We start from the raw sequence: 13,460 nt of genomic DNA, 5'->3' as shown, positions 1-13,460 counted from the left end.
TACAATGGAACTGCATGTCGGAAATCCATCTAAAGCATGTCCATGTCCCTCATATGCTGCCTGCTACCTGCCCACACCATAATTCATCCTTTTTCCTTTCTGAAGCAACTGTATGTGCAAACTCTGCTTTGTTCAGAATGTTCAGTTCTTGTTGGGCCTTGTGAAAAAGAAGTACACTTAGGCATACTTACACTAGATTTATTAAAATTATTGGAGTACATTTTACAAGAAAATACTATTTTGTCTTTTATTTGTGAAATTTACTTGCAATTTCTGATATATATATATATAAATGTATAATATATGTGTGTGTGTGCAAACTGAATGAAATGTTTACAGAGACTTGTTATTTACAAATAAATTAAACTATTTTATAGTTTAAATTTATATTAAATGTAATTAGTTGAACATCAGTGTGCTTTTAAGGAGGACTTAAGTATATCTTTATTTGTAATTTCATAATTACCTATATTGTCTTTGAAATGTGGTTAAAGTGTACAGTTGAATGCACCGACAAGCATTTATGGTAAACTAAAATAAACTTTAATACAGTTTGTTGAAACTTGTATGTCATGTATATTTGTATATGTCATATTTGTAATCAAGAACTTACAATTTAGTACATTTAAAATAAATTAACTTTAAATGTCAAATAAGACGTTAAAGTTGTAATCAAATCAAATACTTTACATGTGATTTAGTATGTAAGTCAAAACATTAAAATGTGTACTTCTTTAAAGCATTATACATATTATCAAAATGATTTAAAATGTACTTTACAAAGGGCACTTTTTAAAAGTGTACTTAATTGTGTACTTACATTGCAAAAAATGACAGTGATTTTAATGGTAAAAGACTAAAAATGCTACGGTGAAAAACAGTTAATTGGTTTAAAGAAAGTTTCTGTACTATATACGGTGAATAACTGTAATAGATCTAACGGTACATTTAATGTAATTTTCAGGTAAAATACCATTAAATTTACAGTTTTTGGAAGTGAAAAATAACAAGTTGTATAATTTACAGTGAAAAAACATAAATTGACATTCCCACAATTCCCTGCGTGACACTTCACATTTGATGTTTGATGTATCAGTTAATGATATGCACTTTTTTTTTTTTACCATAAATTTAACAGAATTTTTTTACAGTGTGTAAAATAAACAGTTATGAACCGTAATTATTACAATATAAACCTTTAAATTATACAGTTTTGAACTGTAAAATAGACATCTGTTCTGTAAAACCTAAAACGTTGCTACCATATTTATTTACGGTAAAGTTCTGGCAACCACAGCTGCCGTTTTTTTACCGTAAATTTTACGGGGATTTTTTTTTTTTTTTTTTTTTTTTTTTTTTTTACAGTGTAAGACGTGGAAGTGTATTCTCTTTAATTACACTTAATTGGCTTTTATTTCAATAATATAACATTATCTGCAATTGTAGTTTTATTTATTTATTTATTTATTTATTTTACATGTACGGCTGCACTTTATTTGGTAACACTTTATTTTACAGTGTCCTTGTTACACGTTACATGTAGTTACTATAGTAATAACTAGAAATTATGCACAATTACATGCAACTAACCCTAAACCAAACCCTAACCCTATAGTAAGTATATGTAGTTCATTTTTATTATTCAGTACTTAAGCATATAAAAACACTGTAACAAGTACACCTTAAAATAAAGTGAAACCCTTTATTTTAAGGTGTCCTTTTTACATTGTAATTATAGGTTTACTTGAACTACATGTACATACTACATAATTAGGGTTAGGGTTTGGTTTAGGGTTAGTTGCTTGCTTAATTTACTGCCATTAATAGTCAGTGTAACAGGGATGCTGTAAAATAAAGTGTTACTAAATATAGAAGATTTGTACACTACAAGTGCACATTCAGTACAAAGCACACTTCTTTTCACAAGGGGTGTTCTCTTTTTTTACTCAAACTTGTTAACTTGTATAAATTCCTAAAGCTAAAACAGTAGATCATGGCACTAGCTACGTCGAAGGTCATTGGTTTGATTCTTAGGGAATGCATGAATTGATCAAATGTGTATCTCAAATGCTATTTAAATCACTTTGGAAAAGTATAAACATCTGTCAAATGCATACATATAATATCACAAAAAGAGATGGGCAATTGTGGTTGAATGAGTTTTTGAGGAAATGGCATGTTGATTAATGGCAACATAATAACGCAACATAACTAACGACAGATAGATTGGCGAAAATGGAAGGTTCGAACATGTGTACATGTCTACAAAGTCTCAGAAGGAACAAAGCAAACACATCACGCTGAGATCCCTTGCCAAACCATTTGAGAGTAACGATTTGTCCTTGTCAGTGGATGACACATTTTTGTTGATGAACATTGACTGTGTTAGATTAGCCAGAGTGTTGTTTCCTGTTGTGATCCAATCCACTTCGGCAGCATTTGAGTTTAATACAGCAGCGGGCGTCTAAGACCTCTCTCTTACCAATTCAGAAAGCAGAAAAAAAGAAAGAGAGAGAGAGGGAGGAAGAAAGAGTTTAAGAAAACATGCATGTCTCGCATGTTATTTTCAGGCTTACACTCAAACGAATCCAAGATTGAGGATTAACCTTTTCGTTCAAGAGGAAGGGTGATGACAGCTCCCACGTATTTTATCTTATTCCATTTGGTGAAACCGCTCTCCTCGTCGGGTAATTTATTTGTGTACTTGCGCCCTTAAGAGACATGGGACGCTGTATCTGTGAGTGACTGAATATGCTGGACCATTAGAAGGTCAAAGTCATCAATTACACTTATGCACGGCTAAGAAGAGTGCTTCTGCAATCCAGTGCGAGATTCGGCTTTAGAGGAGAAGATGTCTAGGATGTAGGTCACGGCAGATTAAGACAAATGGATGTATCCTCCGGAAGAATCAGTCTCCATTCGATGCTGGACCGCAATTACACCACGTAAAGACACACAAGAGTGGGGCACTGGGTCAATGAACATGTTTACACTGCTCACTTTAAGATTAATTTTCATAATTAGATGGACAACACATTCGTCTCTCATGAGGCATTCTCAAAATTTAATTTTCGTCTGTGTTAATCTGGTTTCTGGAAAGGATAGATTCTATAGTGGTTTTGCACTATCAAACAGTTCTGACTATTTAACACAACTAGCAAAGATATTGTTGCATCCGTGTAAATTAAAAAAAAAAAAAAACATTTGAGAGATTTGATTTGGGCCATATTTAAATGCGGTTCCAATACTGGCCATCTGAAATTCATCTAAGCACAGTTGTCCTCTTAATTTGGGATCAGGCTCACATAAAGTTAATTAAAGCATAGGAATTCCTATGTGTGAATCATGATGAGCAGATGTTAAAAGATTCACTTGTTGCACTGTGTGTAGATTCATTAATCTTGAATGTACATTTAAATGGATTGTGTTAGCCAGTAAGCCAGTTAGCCAGTTAGCTGGTGTGCAGTATTTAAAATATACACTTTTTTTTTTTTTTTTTTTTTTTTTTTCACATGTGCAGCACACTTTCATTGAATGGAAATTTTGTACACTGTAAAATTTTTTGAAGTTGTAAATAAAACTTTTCTTTTAAAACTTTCTTTGTAATTATTTGTAAAATTCAATAGATATTTTTTTATGAAAATTGTTTCAAAGTACAGTAAATCCAACACCTTTTAGTGTGTTTATTGAAGGAAAAATGCCCAACAATTTATTTTAGAAATGTCTTTTACCTGTAAATCCCTTTGCATCTATTCCATACATGCACATTGTCGAATGACAATTTAGTTGAGTCAGTTTTCCAGTGTACTGTAGCAAGGAAAAATAAACTTGATTCTCTGCAAAGATGTCTTGATATCATACTTAAAGTGCCCCTATTATGCCTTTTTTAAGGTTCCTAATATTGTTTTGGGAGTCTCCTACAATAGGTTTATGCATGCAAGGTCATTTCACCTCAGTTCTCAAAGATACATAAACGATTCGTTAGAAGCAGCTTGAAGAATCAGTCTCTCTAAACTCCTCCTTTCCGTAAGCCTACACTGCTCTGATTGGTCAGATGGCCTAGTCCTTTGTGATTGGTCTACTGCGTGCACCGAAACGCCCATTGCCATAACTGAATGGCAGCTATCAATTCGCAAGACATTGTATACAATACATTTTACCGTATCAATTTGAGCTTGAGTCCAACGATGAAACGTCCAAAGTAGTCGATCAACCAGAGACTGACTGGAGCAGGACGTTTCCCTATGATAAGTGTCACCTTAGTTTGCATTATTTATAAGACATGATAGCTGAAATCCTCTAAACATAAGAAAAAACATTTAGGCCAGATGTGTACACAGACTTTTTCGCCATAACTATTAACAAAGAAAAATGGCTATATTATTGTTTGACATTACAATGGCTGTTTACTGTTTACAGAGAGAATACTTAAACTAGTTAGCACGGACTAGCATCTTAACATCCTATTACAATACAGATAGAGCTCCATACTACTGTAATAATAAAAACGCAGATGAACAAAAAGACAAGCAGCGTTAATCGACAAATTTTTAGACAATATTGGACCCACATCTGAATAGCAGAACTACAGAAACGTGAATTAGCCAGTTAGAGGGAGACAGACCAGAGCGTACGTTACACAACATAACAAATTTTAAACGATCTCTAGAAAATATAAACATCAATGATTAATCATACTTACAGGTTGAGATTCAGAGGAGCAAGCTGGTCCAAGTAAACTGGTCATTGATCCATATTTTAAGACCAAGCGTTTTGTGAATCCTGCGTTAAACTCCCCGAGGTTTGAGAAGCAGTCGTCAGTAAAATGATGGGAACACAACAAAAGATTGTAATGTTGTGATATTGTTGAGAAAAGAAAAAAAAAAAAAGAAAAAAGAATTTTCCCTGGCGTCTGGACCTGCAATAAGTGGGCGGGCAATTTGCTAATGTTTCGTTTTGACGTCACAATGAAACGTAAATCGTTTTTTAAGAATGTTAGATGTTTTACTGGAAAACAAGACGAAATACAGTTACACTTTATTTTCAGGTGTCTTGTTATACTGTAATTATACATACAGTGGGTACGGAAAGTATTCAGACCCCCTTAAATTTTTCACTCTTTGTTATATTGCAGCCATTTGCTAAAATCATTTAAGTTCATTTTTTTTTTTCCTCATTAATGTACACACAGCACCCCATATTGACAGAAAAACACAGAATTGTTGACATTTTTGCAGATTTATTAAAAAAGAAAAACTGAAATATCACATGGTCCTAAGTATTCAGACCCTTTGCTGTGACACTCATATATTTAACTCAGGTGCTGTCCATTTCTTCTGATCATCCTTGAGATGGTTCTACACCTTCATTTGAGTCCAGCTGTGTTTGATTATACTGATTGGACTTGATTAGGAAAGCCACACACCTGTCTATATAAGACCTTACAGCTCACAGTGCATGTCAGAGCAAATGAGAATCATGAGGTCAAAGGAACTGCCTGAAGAGCTCAGAGACAGAACTGTGGCAAGGCACAGATCTGGCCAAGGTTATGAAAAAATTTCTGCTGCACTTAAGGTTCCTAAGACCACAGTAGCCTCCATAATCCTTAAATGGAAGATGTTTGGGACGACCAGAACCCTTCCTAGAGCTGGCCGTCCGGCCAAATTGAGCTATCGGGGGAGAAGAGCCTTGGTGAGAGAGGTAAAGAAGAACCCAAAGATCACTGTGGCTGAGCTCCAGAGATGCAGTCGGGAGATGGGAGAAAGTTTTAGAAAGTCAACCATCACTGCAGCCCTCCACCATTCGGGGCTTTATAGCAGAGTGGCCCGACAGAAGCCTCTCCTCAGTGCAAGACACTTTAAAAAACACCTGAAGGACTCCAAGATGGTGAGAAATAAGATTCTCTGGTCTGATGAGACCAAGATAGAACTTTTTGGCCTTAATTCTAAGCGATATGTGTGGAGAAAACCAGGTACTGCTCATCACCTGTCCAATACAGTCCCAACAGTGAAGCATGGTGGCGGCAGCATCATGCTGTGGGGGTGTTTTTCAGCTGCAGGGACAGGACGACTGGTTGCAATCGAGGGAAAGATGAATGCAGCCAAGTACAGGGATATCCTGGACGAAAACCTTCTCCAGAGTGCTCAGGACCTCAGACTGACAATGACCCTAAGCACACAGCTAAAATAACGAAGGAGTGGCTTCACAACAACTCTGTGACTGTTCTTGAATGGCCCAGCCAGAGCCCTGACTTAAACCCAATTGAGCATCTCTGGAGAGACCTAAAAATGGCTGTCCACCAACGTTTACCATCCAACCTGACAGAACTGGAGAGGATCTGCAAGGAGGAATGGCAGAGGATCCCCAAATCCAGGTGTGAAAAACTTGTTGCATCCTTCCCAAAAAGACTCATGGCTGTATTAGATCAAAAGGGTGCTTCTACTAAATACTGAGCAAAGGGTCTGAATACTTGGGACCATGTGATATTTCAGTTTTTCTTTTTTAATAAATCTGCAAAAATGTCAACAATTCTGTGTTTTTCTGTCAATATGGGGTGCTGTGTGTACATTAATGAGGAAAAAAAAATAACTTAAATGATTTTAGCAAATGGCTGCAATATAACAAAGAGTGAAACATTTAAGGGGGTCTGAATACTTTCCGTACCCATTGTACTGAGTAATATTAAGTAACTGCATGTACTTACTATAGGGTTAGGATTAGGGTTTGGTTTAGGGTTAGTTGTATTTATAGTTTTACTATAGTAACTGCACGTAACATATGCAAAAATGACACTGTAAAGTGTTACCCAAAATACTAATAAAGACTTTTTAAAAGCAAACAGACATGAAGCTGAATTCATGTCAAAATACTGTATCTTGGCAGTGTAAAAGCAGTCTAGCTTAGAGAGATCTCACTGCCCCCTTGAGAGAACTGACATTGACATTTCTTTTTTAACCACATGCTTCATTTCCACTGAACCGCTACTTTTCTCTCTGCTGATGAAAAACTAATCACTTAATCGTGTATTTCTAATAAGACTCTTATTAGTCTGTCACACAGACCCTGGCAGAGGTCTCTTCTGGGAGATGTTTATGACAGCATAGTAAATGGCCGATGCATTTTCCAGGCTACGGCGAACCCTACAACCGAGAGAGAACCCGTATGGACTGACCCACGATGCAAACGCGAATCACTCTTTTTCTTCCTGTGCAGACATGCATCATGGTGAAGGTCATTGGAATGGGAGTCTAGCTGCTCCTGATGGACCCCTGGGGTCCCATTCATCCAAAGGCGACAACATCAGTGACATTAAACAGATCTGACTGACCTGAACTCAGCAGCTACACATGCAGAATTTCTGTACGATGTGTACTTACAGCCCCGTCTCTCTTCATTTTTTTCAGTTTTCTCTCAAAAAAAAAAAACATCCCTTCAGAACATGGAAGACATCTTTGGAGGTCCTCTTTGTGTCCTTGTCAGATCATAGCATCTATTACACAATGCTTTTACCTAGATTTCTATCTGGTTGTTTGACCCTAAAACAAAAAAGTAGTAAAAGTTCCTCAAAGGAGGAGAGTAATGGATGAGAACTTTAGAGCTAAATATATATATAGACATCTGCTCTCTCTCTCTCTCTGACACCACGTGAAAGAAGAGGAGAGAAGTCTTTTAATTAACTCATTAATTAGATATTATAACTGACACCCCACTGGTCTACTTTTAAGTGTGGACTAGAGATATTTTGAGAGAGCGAGCAAGAAGCTTTGGGTAAAGGAGATTTTGAATGTTAATCACAGCACATCGCATTTCACAAAGCGGAAACGAACCTGTTTACATTTAGAAATGCAACTTGAGACAAGTAAATTGTGTGGACTTTGTAAAATCACACTTTCATGGACCATCTATCATGTCTGAAACAGTTCTATAAGTAAACATCCCCTGTGTAGGATTCCAAACAATCCGGAGAGGGAAAGACGGCATAACAAATGCATGGTGGGAGGCACAGCTTGTTTAGGGCTCTATTTGTATAGTCGGAATGGAAATGTGACACAAATCCGTGTTTAAACAAAAAGCTTCAAGCTTACAGAGAGCCATTTCATCATTCAGACAGATACCTATGTCTTAAGAACAAGCACACAATCAACTACAATAACGCGTGAACGTTCCTGGTGTAAAAAGTCACCTTGTGGGGGATGAGGGAGGGGGACGGTGCTGGAAAATATAGCTAAAACCATCTTTTGGTAAAGGTTATGTGGTTTTTAGCTGGTCCAAATTGGTGATTTATGGTCATCCGCTGATCCAAGATGGTCTAGTAGGTTGATCAGATGTATTACTGACTGGATGACTTGGATGACTTTGGTCTGGCAGAAAACGGCCTACTTTGGTTAGCGGAATTTTCCTGTCTATCACAGTTTGTTAGTTTTATGTGCCATTTAAGAGCAGGTATAAATGAAAACGATGATGTTTAAAAACTGAAATAGTAGTGCATGGCACTTACAACGCCAAGGTCATCGGTTTGATTTCAAGGTAGTACATGAACTGATAAAATGCTATACTTCACAATAAGATTTAAAGTGCCCCTATTATGGATGTTTGAAAATTACCTTTCATGTAGCGTGTAACATAACTCTAAGTGAATGAAAACATCCTGCAAAGTTTTAAATAAGCAAGTGCACCGTATATAAAGTTATTGTCTCTCAAAAGAGTCGATTCAGAGCCAATTAAACAAGTCGTTTGTAAAACGAATCCCAAGACGTTTCGTTGTGACATCACAACGAAACATTAGCATATTGCCCGCCCACTAATTGCGTGGGCAGACGCCAGGGAAGATTCATTTTTTTCAACAATATCACAACAGTACAATCTTTTGTTGTGTTCCCGTCATTTTACTGACGACTGCTTCTCAAACCTCGGGGAGTTTAATGCAGGATTCACAAAACGCTTGGTCTTAAAATATGGATCAATGCCCAGTTTATTTGGACCAGCTTGCTCCTCTGAATCTCAACCTGTAAGTATGATTAATAATTGATGTTTATATTTTCTAGCGATCGTTCAAAATTTGTAGTTTTGTATGTTAATGTTGTGTAACGTACACCCTAGTCTGTTTCCTGCCAACCGGCTAACTCACGTTTCTGTAGTTCTGATATTCAGATGTGGGTCCAGTATTGTCTAAAAATGTGTCAATTAATGCAGCTTGTCTGTCTTATTACTTGGAGTAATGATCAAGGATGGAGCACGTCTTGTTTACAAAGTCTAATGCATTATCAGCTATTCACGTTTGTGCTCGTCTAGCGTGGGAGTTTACAACATACAAAACAAACTGTTTTTTCCCTCTGCGTTTTTATTATTACAGTAGAGTGGAGCTCTATCTGTATTGTAATAGGATGTTAAGATGCTAGTCCGTGCTAACTAGTTCAAGTATTCTCTCTGTAAACAGTAAACACTCATTATAATGTCAAACAATGATATATAGCCATTTTTCTTTGTTAATAGTTATGACGAAAAAGTCTGTACACATCTGGCCTAAATGTTTATCTTATGTTAGAGGTTTTCAGCTTCGCTTGGCATTCTGATACAGTTCCCACAGGTGCACCTACATAAAGTATAACAGTGACGCTGCTATCACGTCTTATAAATAACTAAGGTGACACTTACCATATAGAAACGTTGTACTCCAGTCGTGATTGTGAATCAGTTTCTGGTTGATCGACTACTTCAGATGTTTCATCATCGGACTGCTTCACAAACTAGGGTCTTTTCAATGACTCCGGTTCAAACATTAAAGGCTGAATACCACTACTGACAGTTTCTGACATTTTCAGTGCATTAGATTGTCCTGTTTTGTTGTTGCCAGTGTTCTGGAAATCTGTCTTACACCGGTATGCCGGAGCATGAGCTCTTGAAGCTCCATTCTCTTCTTGAAAGGGGGCTGGGAGCACCAGCTCATTTGCATTTAAAGGGACACACACAAAAACAGCTCGTTTTTGCTCACCCCCCAAAAATGGCAATTTTAACATGACTAAAACTTCACATACACACTTTGGAGACACCAGAGACTTATTGTACATCTTGTAAAAATAGGCAAAATAGGTACCCTTTAAATGGGGTATCATGAACTAACAATGAACAATTTGTACAGCATTTATTAATCTATAAAAATTGTAAATAATAATAATATATATTTGAAAGCATAAATTTGCTCATTGTTAATGCTCATAATACATTAGTTAATTTATACAATTTAATATGAAATTAACAATAACCAAGATTAATAAATGCTGTAAAAGTATCAACTCTTTCTCTGCCAGTGTTTTTTTTTTTTTTTTTTTTTTTTTTTTTAAATTACCAGCCAGTGCTAGCATTTTTAATAATTTTCACAAAACTTCCATGGCCCCCAGAATATTTTGTTGTAAAAATATCTGAACATGCAATATATTAAAAGAAAGAACAGAGCCTTTGTATAGCACTTGGTATTTTTGAGTGCAGTTAGCATCAAATGGTCAGTAAATGGACTGTGGGCAGCCTGTCTGATTCTGAGGCTAATTTGAGAAGAAATAGAGACCGAACCGACACTGAAAATAAGAAGAAAGTGAGGCTGAGAGGAAGGATGTGGAAGAGGAGAGGGGTAGATAAAGGCACTGCTTTTCTTGGACAGAAGCATGCTAATGACTCCACCGAACACGGATTGTTTTGAGAAAGTCGACAAGAACTGCAACATGTTTGCGACACAGCAGAATAGCTAATCCCCTAGCAAGATTAGCATCTCTGATTGAGTGCGAGCAGACCCTGATTAAAAAAAGTAAATGAAATAAATAAACAGGAACTAGAAACACGGCCCTGGGGCTTTGTTTGTGCTGGATAATTAGCGGGAGACACCCTAGCATCTCCAGTCACAGTGCAGCTGCTCAGGGAGAGGTCTGTGAGCATGCCACACAGGGATAGAGCAACTTTGGGGAGGAACAGCTGTTATTTCGATGACAGAGGCAGTGAAATGGCACTGGAAAAGCGAAATGATGGATGGGAGTGAGTCATGGAGGTCGTTAAGGGATGAGAGACGCACACCTCTTGTCCGTGACATCACTCATGATCGCTGATCAAGTTAACGTGTCACGCTGGAGAGATGATCGTCAGCGGGCCTGTAGATAGAGAGAGAGAGTGTGGGTGCAGAGAAAGGAATATTTATGAGAGGGAAGACACAAATGGAAAGGGAGAAGTTCGTAAAGGAGAGGATGTAGAGAGACGAAAAAGACAGAAAGAGAGATAGAGCACTACAGTAAATGGTTCTCTGGGATTAGAGTCCTGACAAGTTGGATGACATTTTGCCTTCAAGAGGCTACAAGCGGCGAGTGACAGAGGGAGTGACAGCTTCCTCTGCAAGAATTTGCAGAGACTCGATGTCCTTTTCCTGCAAAGAGAGAAAAAAAAGTGGCTGGTCCGCAGCGCTCGCCTATCTTCCTTCTCGTGTCATAATGCGTTCCAGTGAAGAGATCACAGAGAATGACCTCTGGAGCTGTGAAAGTAATACTCTACAAACGCACACGCACATATTCACCAGTCAGATCTTTTGATCCTACAAGTCAAAGTCAACCAGTTCTTAAGCATCAGAATCGCTTCATACTATGGCTGCATGATTTGGTCCAAAAGTTTGGTGTTTGGTGTGATATTTGACCAATTAGAATCAACATACACAAAAGTTGCATACAATTCATTTAACTATATTAGATACTTTAATCATTAATTGCACTGTTTGCTTCACAATTTTAATGTGATTATTTGTGCAGCCTACATTTTGAATGTAAGTTTTTGCAAAGAACACAAATGTGGCTTGTTAATGATTTTTTACTTGTTTTGAAAAACGATGAACTTGCTGCTGTGATAAAGATTTCTTTGCAAAACTCAGCTTGATTTCAAAAGTACTGGCCGCAGCCCAGATCTAAACTAGAACAAGCGCTTTCAAGTTATTTCTGGCTATAGTTCAGCTAGTTTTCTTAATTAGCAGGCTTGGGAGGGTTACTTTAAAAATGTATTCCTTTACAGTTACAAATTACTTCATAAAAAAAGTATTCAGTAACGTAATCCAAGTTCCACAATAAGAAAGTGATGTAATCTGATTGGATTACTTTTGGATTACTTTAAGGTCACACACATATATATATATATATATATATATATATATATATATATATATATATATATATATATATATATAGAAAGAAAGAAAAAGAGAGAAATTTGGGGGGGGGGATCAACTTTACTATAAATAAATTGCATTTTTGAATTTAATTTTGTATTCTTAACTTATCAGGTTTTACAGCGCACCCATCAATGATTTACTGGCTGCATTTGTCAAAATATTTGCACAAAGAATACTTGCATTCTAAAGACTGAATGAAGGGGTTAAAAGAATGTTAAACACTAATTAAACATTTTAATATTAAAATGTACTTCTGCAGTTTATCAAATATACTGTATAAATATTTTTTCATTCAGATTTCATATTTTGAAAACAGGAGCACCAACATTTTCAAATTATAATTTTTAAATGCGCATTTTCAAAGCAGTTTAATTTTTCAAAACCCAATTCATTTGATAGTTGTGGCTGTGAAGTCATGTTTCTTACTCACCAACCAGACCTTTAAATAGACATTCACACATATTAATGAAATTAAGGGGAATTGGGAACTATGTTAATGTTAATAAACTGTTTAGTTTTGCTTTTCACTTTAACACATTTGACCACAATTGGATAATTAGATTTGATAATGTTTTTCCCTACTCTAATTTAATAATTTAATAATTCAGACCTTGAAAACCAAGCAGCTTAAGAGTTCTGACATAGACAATATGAGCAAGAATTTCAGAAGCAAAAGGCGCACCATTAACACATGTGCTTTTATTAAAGCTGGAGTTTGTATTTATATAATTTCTGCTATCCTAGTGTTGCCTAATATGCAGAGGCTCTGTTTGTTTCAAAAGTTTTAACCAGCCCAACAAAGCAAAACTGACTCAACTAATGGCATGAGTTTGGGACGGGGCTACCTGAATGTTTGACCAATAGCAGACGGAGAGTGTTTGGGAAACCTGCGTGGATATATTTTTCTTTAAATATAAAATATTAATGCCTTCCCATTAGCTTCAAATTACTAGAAATATTTGCTTTATTACTTTCATATATTTCTTATCAGTAATAAAATAAAGTAAAATTCTTAAATATTAGTGGTGGTATTATTCTGAATTCCCAACTGACTCTTAAATATCTTCAAGAGAATTGCATGAACAGCCTTCTGAGTTGTTTATGCTGATTGATTTTACTTTATGTAACAGGAGTCAGAGATTAGAAGAATGCTAAATATTTTAGTAATATGAGAAAGGAGAGCCTTTAGTGAGATAGTAAATGGAGTAATATTTCAGGCTGGTAATCAGATAACAGTTTGGCCCTTTAATAAATTAGCGTAAATATT

Source organism: Ctenopharyngodon idella, chromosome 6 (genome assembly GCF_019924925.1).
Source record: "Ctenopharyngodon idella isolate HZGC_01 chromosome 6, HZGC01, whole genome shotgun sequence".
In the NCBI taxonomy this organism is placed as follows: domain Eukaryota; kingdom Metazoa; phylum Chordata; class Actinopteri; order Cypriniformes; family Xenocyprididae; genus Ctenopharyngodon; species Ctenopharyngodon idella.
This window is presented reverse-complemented; position numbering follows the sequence as displayed.